Genomic DNA, 11,349 nt, shown 5'->3' on the forward strand with positions numbered 1-11,349 from the left:
CCAAGAAACTTAGACTGAAATTGATTTTAAAACAAATTTTTAAAATTTTAATGGGAATGTACACAAATAGTAAAATCTTCAGATTTTTCATAATCTGTAGAATTCAAAAAACGTAAAGGACTGAATCATGGACTGAATCTTGCCGCCTTCAGGAATATAAATCCCTCTTTTTAATACTCCTATTCAAAGATTCCGGATAACCTAACCATTTTACGAAATATTTTCCCTTTTCGCATACCTTTCTTTTTAAATATTTTTTCAATCTCATGTAAATAAACTTTTCATTATACTTTACCATTTCATAGTCGAAAAATATTCATAAGCCGTACTTACAACTGAGGAAAATCAATGCAACACCTAAAACTATAATTTCAGTAATTAACATACAACAAATCAAACCTTAACTCAATAATTGAGCGCACAAATTTAGAAACAAATAGAATCATGGTCTCAGTCAACCCTGGACGTATGGCTAGCGCGTCGCGCAGCTATACCACAGGTCTGGGGTTCGATCTCCGGGTTGGGCAACTTTGACTCAGCCTTTCGTCCCTTGAATGGGTCGATAAAATGAGTACCAAGTTCGCTTGGGGACTAAACACCTGGGGTCCTGCGACAAGCTGACTACTTGTCCAGAGCATATGCTGATGCAACCCGGGGCCCAAGGTCAAGAAAGCAGATTTCGGGGCTCTGTAGGCCGTGGCCCACTAGGGCTGTTGCGCCACTGAAATTAGTTTTTTTAGGATCATGGTCTTATACCATTTATATTATATACACTACGTACTATGGCCATAGTAAGGGGCTAACCTGTCGTAATGAACGACTTAAGGCCCGTCCACACGAGGACGCTCCCGACGTAGTTGACGTAACTTTTTTGACGCCGGCGTAAATTCGCGTGACGCAGAAACCGTAAAACTGAGTACGCTCCTGTTCAGCTTTTTCGCCCGCGACGCGCGCGTATAGCCAATCGCCGACCGAGTTCTTATCACGTGTCATAATCAGAAAACCTTCTTGCTTATCCGTTTCAATATGGCGTCAGAACCACACAGAGATGAGTTTTTGCTTAGAAATATCATAACTGTATACAGCAATAAAATAATCAGCATTGTTCACGCCATCTTCAGATTTCTCAAACCGTACATATTGGTATACATTTAAAATTTTCATTAAAGGGGAAAACTGTATATTTATAAAGCAATGATCCGACCAGTATATCCATATGCTTCACCTATTTATAACACCGTAAGTAATATGAACCTAAATAAATTACAGTTTCTACGAAATCAAAGTTTCTGCCTTACAAAATTATCCTTGATTATTATAAATATTGGCTATATCATGTGTAATAAAAAGCTCTATAAATATCCCAATATTAAATACACCAAAAACTAACTTCAGCAATATAACCACTTTGAAAATAAAGCATTTGACTGTGAAAGAGTATTCAATAAAATACAATTACGAAATTTTGGAGGAAAGTTACAACTTGTGTCATACAGCAATCATTTATTGAAGTTTAATTAAATTATCTTTGCAGCGACTTCTACTAGTTACATTATTTTTTCCAAACACTGCTATCACAGATAGCTGAGTAGTCAGCGCGCTGCTTTGTTAGCGGAGGAATGAAAAGGTGGCGAGTTCGAACCTCACCCGTAGGCGGTATATATTTCATTCTCATTTTGAAACGTGTTTCTTATATTTAATCATGAATCATTATATTCTTATTTTACCTATTATTATTGTTTTCATTTCTTATTTTATTCACTATTATTATTGTTTTCATTTCTTATTTTATTCACTATTATTATTGTTTTTAATTTAGTGTAAATAGAAATCCTTATGTAATAATATATCTGCATCTCTTTATCATATATCATCTATAAATTCTCTTTTTATTTTTACTTTATTGCATATTTTATCATGCACATACACTCACGTTTGTGAAAATTGCAACACCATGAAGGACTTACGCGAGTGAGCTGAAATTTTCAGGAAATGCAAAGTAGCGCATGATATGCAAATGATTAGAATTGCAAATCCGTAGCGCATGCGTATGCTGAGCAGCGCCCTCTGAACGGCTGATGGATCCGAATAAATAGACGGCTGTAGCGAGGCGTGTATGGTTATCGGTGGTTATCTGCTAGTGGTAAACGTTAACTCAATCTGTACTTATGCCTCGTCGACGAAAGAGAGCGAGATTTGAACAACTTACAGAGTTTGAACGAGGGAGAATCATCGGCCTTCGTGAAGCTGGATTGTCGTATCGTGCAGTAGCCTCTCGTGTGCAGCGTAACAGCAGCACAGTGATGCGCGTTTGGAAGCAGTGGACGGACGAGTGTCGGACAACTCGGAAATCCGGGAGTGGACCCCGAAATGTGACGTCAGCTCGCGATGATAGACACCTGGTCCGCATGGCGCGGACGGACCGTGCAGCTTCCTCTAGACAATTGGCAGCACTGTGGTCAATAGCTACAGGTGTTTCATTGTGTGCTTCATCAATTCGTAGACGTCTGCTGCAGTGTGGACTGCGCGCACGGACTCCTTTATACAGGATCCCCCTAACGCACGACCATCGCCGCCTGCGGCTACAATGGGCCAATCAGCATAGAGACTGGCGTGCTGATTGGCAGCATGTCGTGTTTTCTGACGAATCCCGCTTTAATTTGTGGTACCATGATGGCCGCATTCGTGTCAGACGCTATGCCGGTGAACGCCACCTTCCGGAGTGCATTATCGAACGCCACAGTGGACGAACACCCGGAGTTATGGTCTGGGGCGCCATAGCATATCATAGACGATCTCAATTGCTACAAATTGTGGGCAATCTGAACAGCAACCGGTATATCCGTGAAGTTCTACAGCCCGAAGCTGTTCCCTTCCTTCAAAGCTTGCCAGGCGCTGTATTTCAACAGGACAATGCCCGCTCTCATACTGCTCGGATTGTTAAATCCTTCTTTGCAGCGCAGCAGGTACAGCTTCTTCCTTGGCCTGCGTGTTCCCCGGATATGTCGCCAATTGAACATGTGTGGGATGTCATTGGTCGGCGTCTTGCTCGTGATCCTCGTCCTGTTGCGTCTGCAGACGAACTTTGGGTACGCGTACAAACGATATGGAATGCTCTTCCTCAGTCAGACATTCAAACTTTGTTTGACTCCATGCCACGTCGTGTAGCAGCACTTATTGCGGCGCGTGGTGGCCACACAAAATACTGATTCTGATCTCTTGTTCTTGTTTGTTTGCTTTGAACATTTAATCATTTATTTGTACCACTACCACTCAACTGTGTATTAAATTGCATTCAATTATGACGATTCCTTCTTGGTGTTGCAATTTTCACAAACGTGAGTGTAATTTCTCATAAACTGTCCAAAGTTTGAACCTCATTCTAAATTCAAAAATAAATAAAAAGAAAAACAAAAGGCCAAGGGAGGGGGAGTTAAAAAATATGAAGTTGGTTTTATTATATGGTGGATGGTGTATATAAAGAGAATTAAGTAATTTAATTCTCTTTATATACTGTATTCCAAACCAATTTTATAAATCCTAATTTTCATACAATATAGAATCTGCAAGCCTGTCAAACTGGTCGATACTTATTCTGAAGTAATTAAAGAACAAGTAATATACCAAAAAAAAAAAAATTAAGTCGAATCCTACTTATGTCTACAAAGAAAAACTTTTAAAATACAAAAATAAATAAATAAATAAATAAAAATTAAGTAATAATAAATAAGAATAAATAAGAATTTTTTAAAATTAAAAATTTTAATATGTGAAAAAGCTGTATTAACATCAAGTGTCACTACAAGATTAAAAAATTGTATTTGAACTTGAGTGGATGAATAAAAAGCATCTTATGTACTGAAAATTTCAATAAGATATAGAGAGAGTGTGAGCTAATAGTAGGAATTTAATAATTCCGGATATTCCTTTCGCAAACAAGGCAGTAAAAAAAAATCTCTTTGAATAGGTCGCTCTAAATAAATCTTTCGGACTCATTCTTGCCATTTTTTGCGGTTTTGCCTCTGCTTAATAATTGCACTTAAAGTTTCAGCTATTAAAAAAAAAATCATCTGTTTCGGACAACTTGCCGCAAACCATACAGAAGAAAAGCGAAGTAATAAGATACAGCTCTGTTGACGCTATATTACAGCGTCACGTGATTTTTGCGCAAAATAATTCTATTGGTTAAACGCACTCTTCGCGAGCGTACTCGTTTGGACGCTTTTACGCTGGTAACGTAAAAGCGCGTTCGTCAGCTACGTTTCGAGCGTACTCGTGTGGACGGCCCTTTAAGGCTATGAATTCGGTGACTTACTGATCCGAACAACGACGCCGTTCAGCCTGTTTTAGGGCAGTGTAAGTCCTCTCCGTAGAATCAGATTCCACGACCACAGCTTGTTATCTTCGTTGAATCGATGTCCTGTAGCTTTTGTGTCATATCGGGTCTTAATCTTCTCCGTCGCTCTCGTGCAAAATTGTGCATCGCTTCAATCCGGGCCTAGATCATGGATGCACTCAATAGGTGATAAAGGCGCATTCGGAGGACGACCAAACAAGAGATCACAAGGCAGACATAGGTCACAACCGAAGAGCATATGGGATGTTGAATAGCCAGAGTAGTCTCTTGGACAGCACTGCGCTAAGCCAGTAAAAACAGACGTAAATTCTTGTCCTAGTCCTGTTGGTTTCTGGAAGCCACCACCGAGAGGTTATTAAGGATGGTTCGATTAAAACTCTCTAGCATCCCTTCTGACTGGGGATGTAAAGGTGTCGTTTGAGTTTAGTCAATGCAAAGTAGCTTGCAGAGTTCTTTAATTAGAGCCGATGCAAAATTTTTCCTTCATCGGAATGTAACTGAAGCGGCACTCGGAACCTGGAAATCCAAAGCTATACCCTTTCATCTGCTATCGTGACAGCCTCTTGATCAGTAATAGGACACGCTTTAGTCCATTTGGTGAAGTAACCAGTGACAACTAGGATGTATTTGTTGCCAGCAGCAGTTCGTAGCAGAGGTCACAAAATGTCGGAGGCGATGCGTTCAAAAGGTGCTCCTACATTGCAACGTTGCAGCTTGCCTCGGCTACGTTTCATCGGTCCTTTCCGACCCGCGCAAGCATCACAAGATCGGCACCACTTTTGAATCTCAACCCTTGCATTACTGCAGCAGAAGCATTCTTGAAATATCTACAAAACGTTCGCTACAGTGGAGTAGCAAGTATAACTGGCGCCCGGGGAAAAGTAACTTTTTGGCGCCCCCCCGGAAAAAACACAGTGATATGATGAAAATCTTGTTTGGAGACCACCATTTGGCGCCCGTCTGTGAGCGGCGCCTGGGCATTATACACCCCCTTGCCCCCCTCTCGCTACGCCACTGGTTCACTATTCCGAAGTGGCTTCCTGTATGTTGTTCTATCCGTGATCTTCAAAGCATCAGCTGCCCTCGGAAAGCTTTTCCATCATCCGATTCGAATTTCCTGTACAAAACGCTGTTTCGAATATGGAGTAAGTTCCAGAGAGCCCATTATTGTTTTGTCGTAGGAGCGAAATGTCCTGCCAGGTAGGTTTTCTGTTTGAAGACTTCATTAAGCCAAGTACGGGTTTAATGTCGTCGTCCTCCAGCTGGTCCCTCCTGACATTTTTGTCACTCCATCGGTCTCGATCAGCCAATGTGGATATATGGTCACTTTACTTAACCTGTTCCGCCAAACTAAGTTAATGGCACTACAGGGTTAGGAAGTCATCCTAGTCATTGTTAGCAATCTGACGGTTAGGCCGCCTTTCTACATTTTACATTAATCTGTAGTTTCTTGGATATAATTATTTTCATTCACTTGCTTCATTATCTCTAAGATGCCCTTGTTGCAGTGAACTGCTGTCGAAGGTGTTCTGTCAGAGGACAGGAGAGCAGGTAATGAAGTGCGCCTGCGTCTTCCCCGCGAAAACCGAAAGAACAGCTGACATCCCGTCTGAGGAATCGTCTGTAATACGCTGGGAATTTCCCGTGGTTGGTACAGGCTTGGAGGAAGAGTCAGTTGCATATGAGCCTCTTGAGAGAAGGTACTGGGAAGATGTTTAAGTAAATCTTCCTGTCTCTTCTTCCTGCCATCGTGAAGATCATGTCTTTTGAAATGTTGTCTTGAGGAGCCTTTTTGCAACTTCTGCGGAAAGCGGAACTTCCAGGGGCGTAGCTAGAGGGGGGCAAGGGGGGCATCTGTCCCCGAGCGCAGATTCCAAGGGGCGCCAAACTGATGTTACGACATTTTAGAATTAAATGTTTTCCATCCTTGGCAAGCAGTAGGGGGCGCGAAATTTTCAGTTGTCCCTGGGCGCTGAAAGCCCTAGCTACGACTCTGGGAACTTCCTTGTCAATTTCTGGTTTGAGAGCTGCAGTCTTAGCTAGTTCATCCGCTCGTTCGTTGCCTTGCTGCCCGGTATGTCCTGTTATCCAGTTGATCTTTAAAGGTATGGAAAAGCCTAACGTCAAGAGGATCTATCTAAGTGCTGCCGTGTGCGGATGTTTTGGAGGAAAGGAATTCAGCGCATTCAGAACGCTCATACTATCTGTGAAGAATGAAGTGTGAGCTGCTGGTTGCTTACCTAACCATAGTGCTGCTTCTTCGAGTGCTAGGGACTCGGCTTGGAAGACTGAAGCCATGGTTGCTTAGACGGAATTGTGCTTGATAAATTTCTTCATTGTTCGAAATGACCGTGAAAGCTGCCCCTACTCGTCCTGAAATTTTTCAACCGTAAGAGAAAATCTCTCTTTGTTGTCCTGAGAGTGGCGATTTGCACCAGGGAAGGATGGGTAGATCTCCTGGGTGTAAGTCAGGGGGATTTTGGAAACTTTCTATGCTGACATAGGATAGATGTAAATCTTCTTTAGTGTGAAGGTCCTCTTTGTAGTGTAGAAGTCCATAGATTGTTCTTTCTAATTCTACTTTTAGGTCGAGTGGAAGCGTGCCAGCTAAAACCTGAAGTGCTGCGGTTGATGTGGTGTTATACGCACTGGTGAGTTTTAACAGGATTACTCGCTGTATTTGATGTAGTTTTTGACACATTCTTGCTGTGCCATTCATCCAGCCTGGGCAGCCGTAGAGGATCATGCGTTCAATTGCATTAAGGTATAGATGTTTTAACAGGCGCCCCTTTTGGCTCCACTTGTATGTGATTATACTGTTTAGTTTATAGATGATTCGATGCGTCTTATCTGGGACTTTCGCAGGATGTGAAACCCACGTGAGCTTCTTATCAAGCGTGAATCTGAAGTATTTAATGGTATCCTGGCGTCGCAGTGGATGCCCTTCCAACTTTATGCGTGGTGGATTCGCTTCTATTTTTGAACCTTTTGGAAAGACTATCATCTGTGTCTTTTCAATACTGAAACACAGTTTGTTGTCTTGACTCCATTTTGTAAGCAATTTGAGTGCTACGTCTGCTTTACGCTCTATTGTTGTTCTATTGTCTCCGTCTATTATGAGCATAATATCGTCCGCGTAAGCTTGTATCTTGGCATTGTCTCCAAAGTTGATGTTCAGCGCCGAGTCTGCAATTACGTTCCACAGGATGGGTCCGATATTAGACCCCTGTGGGACTCCTTAGTGGTAATTCATCGTGATATTTAGGGCGTCTCTTTTGTAGGTCACTTGACGTCCTGTGAGGTAGCTTGTAATCAGTTGGTAAAGATTCTTTGGACATCGCAGGTCTTCTAGTTTTGTTTTGAGCACTGGCCACCATAGTTTATTGAATGCTGAAGCGATATTATACACGTATGGAGGTTATTTTGTCTGTTATTTAAGATGATGTCTTGAACACGGTTGAGGGCTTCAGTGGTGCTCCGCCCTTTAGTAAACTCGAATTGGGCAGGGTTTAGTAGTTTGTTTTTGACCAGGTAATACCTTAATCTCTGCGTAAGCATCTTGTCAAGGACTTTGCCTCACCAGCCAATGTTGATGTCATAACTTGCCGTGTTGTAACGTGTCGGATGAAGCAGCTCTTAATTCGCTTCGACCCTGGAACAATATCGGCAGCTTTCTGGGCCGGCTCTTCTAGACAGGGTGTCGCGGTTTCCATTATAATCCCTTCCAGTGACAGATAGTGATGTCACATTCCTGGAGTACTGTATTAAACTAGCTATTTGGCGTTCAGCATTCTTGAAATTTAAAAGCCATGTCAACGTTGCATGATTCATACGGAGCAAGAAATTTCTTCCGTAGAGATAATGACGGAAATGTTCTATGGCTATGGCGAGTAACTTTTTCCTGGTGACACAGTAATTCCGCTCGGGTTTAGAGTTTAGACAGGCACTTTTTACAGTAGGCCAAGGCATGTTCTTAGCCGTTTACTTCTTATGACAAAACACCGCCGATACTTTCATTGCTCGCATCCGTGTTGAGAATAAATGGCTTGTCGAGCTGACGATACGCAAGGAGAGCACATGTTCATGCTTCCTTCAGGTTGTTAAATGCATCCTCACATTCTTTTGTCCACATAAAATTTTGCTTGCTCTCTGTCAGCTTGTGATGGATGAAATGACCTTCACAAATCTCCTATAGTAGGTGTTAAGACCCAGGAAACTTCTCAGCAGATCCGCATTTTCGGAGCGTCTCCAGTCTTTGACTGCTGACACTTTTCCTCTGGATCTGTACAGACACATTCGGCAGAGATGACATGCCCAAAATAAGTCACTTCCTGTCTGAATAATTTAAATTGGTAGGACTTTGGATTCGCTCTTTTCAATTTTTGAACCAACTTCCTGAGATTTTCTAAATGTCCTTCAAAACTTCTTGAGGATGATGGTCATGCAGATATATCAGACAGGGTTCGTAGAAAAGACCTCTCCACATGGTCACCATGAAGCGTTAGAATGTTGCTGGCGCATTACATGTATATGTACTCTTTTCTCGGTCATCAAGATGTATCTCTACCTGTCAATATTCAGTCCTTCAATCAAGCGTCGAAAACCACTTGTTTCCAGAAAGAGTGTCGAGAATGTAGTCAATTCTAGGAAGAAGGAAGCTGTCTTTCTTCGTAACTTCGTTCAACCGGCGCAAAATCTGGTTGAGCAGTCTTTTTGACCAGGACGATGGGAGAGGCCCAAAGATTTGCCAATGTATCGAGAACATTGCTCTCTCCTTAGAAAGTCCAATCCGAATATGCAAGGATCTGTAATCTCGTTAAGTTATTCCGTGTGATGGTAGGTGGAGCATCCACACGTGATGGTAACGTTTAATTTTCCGTCGATGTTACTCTCGCCAGACACTCTGGAGGGTAACGCAGGGCGCGTCCAGATAAGTTTATCTTCCAGGTGTTGAGCCAAATGATTTCGGATGATGGTAACGTTGGCTCCTGTATCGATCGTCATATTGCAGGGAATTCCATTCATTTGTCCCATGATGAAGAGTCCATTACTGCCGCCATTACCATTACATCGCAGAAAACTGAAGCGCTTTAAAATGGGATTTCTCATTATCTGGCCAACTCCTCCCTGCGAGATGGTCACTAGTTAGTCTCTCTTCTTCTTGGTGAGAGCAGTCTTATTTTCCGGGCCTTGGGGTTTCTGCAGTTCCTTCGTAAATAGCCTTCAGCACCACAGTTCCAGCACTTCAGAATTTGTTTCTTGTCACACCTATTCCACCTCAAGGCATTGATTTGTCTGGTTAAATCATTTAGGCGAGCAGCTCTAACTGGTTGGCAGTCTCTACGGGTTGCGAGCCGGGCTACCTCGAATTTCACGTCGTACCCTACAGCACATTTTAAATCCCTGACATGCGACATTCGCAGAGCTTTCTGTATTGGCAAGCTCTCTGATGCCATCGATGACGTACTGGAGAGACAAGATTTCCCTTGTTTCTGTCGGCATTCCGATAAGGAAAAATAAGACAGCCATTCAGCAACCGTGGTGAGCTCCTGGAGTGTTCCCGTAGCCTTCAGTTGATGGGATTTTAGTTGAAGCCTGCCATAATCTTTCAAACACTTGTCGCCAAGGCGGATTCCAACGCAAGTCTAGCCTCTGGTTTTCGGGATGAGTTTGGAGGATATTCGCTGCGTCTGCTCTCAGAGAAGCGGCGAGATGACAGGCCTTAGCTTGAGAATCCCATCTATTCGCGTCCGCCACTACAGAAAATTGCGTCCTATAAACTTGCCAGTATGTTTATGCCAGTTTTTACTATCATAAGTATGCCAGTTTTACTATCATAAGTGTATAGCTTCAAAGAGAGGCGAGAAGGGAAGGTTAACAATTGAAAGCCCTCAGAATTGCTTCCTGCTGTCGCTATGCACTTCTTTAAGTTGTCAACTTCTTTGGTAACGGTAGCAGAAACCAGTGGCGTAGCTAGGGTTGAGCAAGGGGCAACATCTGTCCCTGGGCGCAGCATCCAAAGCCTAATTATTGCTGCGAATTTTTTTAATGAAATGTTTTCCATTTTTGGCACACAGAAAGGGGCGCAAATTCTTCAGTTGTCCCTGGGCCCTGGAAACTCTAGCTACGCACCTGGAGAAATCCTATCATCAATTTGTTTTTCGATGGCAGAAACTCTTTCTTCGATTGGTTGCTCCACAGGTGAAACTCTCTTTTTTATCTGTTCTTTCACAGACGAAACTCTTCTTTCATTGAGTTCAACTTTATTTTCAACAGCGTCCCTTCTGCCTTTCATAGCCTCAGATTTGTTTTCTATTATGAAGGTGATTTCTCTTTTCATTTCCTCTTGATCAGCTTCCATCCTGCTTGAACTGCATTCATCTCTGCTTTATCAAATTCTTGACCCGTTTCATCTCTAACGGATTTTTGACCTGCATACATCTCTTTTTTAACAGATGCTTAACCGGCTTACATCTCTTTTTTGTATGTTGCAGAGGCTGCTTGTAACTGGTATTCAATCTCGCTTCTGACACCAAAAATTGGCAGATTTAACAGATTCTTCCATCTTTCCTTGAACTGCTTTCAACTCTGCTTTAATAGATTCTTGACCCGTTTCATCTTTTTTTAACGGATGCTTAACCCGCTTACATCCCTTCTTTGTATGCTGCAGAGGCTGCTTGTCACTGGTATTCAATCCCCCTTCTGACACCACAAATTGTTGTGTGCGTATGGGTTCGTAGTAGATTGAATGCACACGGGTCCGATAACACATTAATAACATTTTTTTATCAAAAAAGTATTTCAGAGTTCTGGAATTTTCCACAGAAATATTCATACAAGTGTTCACAGTATCACACAGTACACTCAGTAGTTACACTTCAAACTACTAAGGACGTTAAAACAACACAATGTAAAGCTCATCTAAAGAGAAAGCTAATTCTGGTATATCTCACTTCACGTGGAGCCCTCAGAATTGCAACAACAAGAACTAA

This window comes from Stegodyphus dumicola, chromosome 7, assembly GCF_044657685.1.
Source record: "Stegodyphus dumicola isolate Sdum_Otavi_A_Nest chromosome 7, ASM4465768v1".
Lineage (NCBI taxonomy): Eukaryota > Metazoa > Arthropoda > Arachnida > Araneae > Eresidae > Stegodyphus > Stegodyphus dumicola.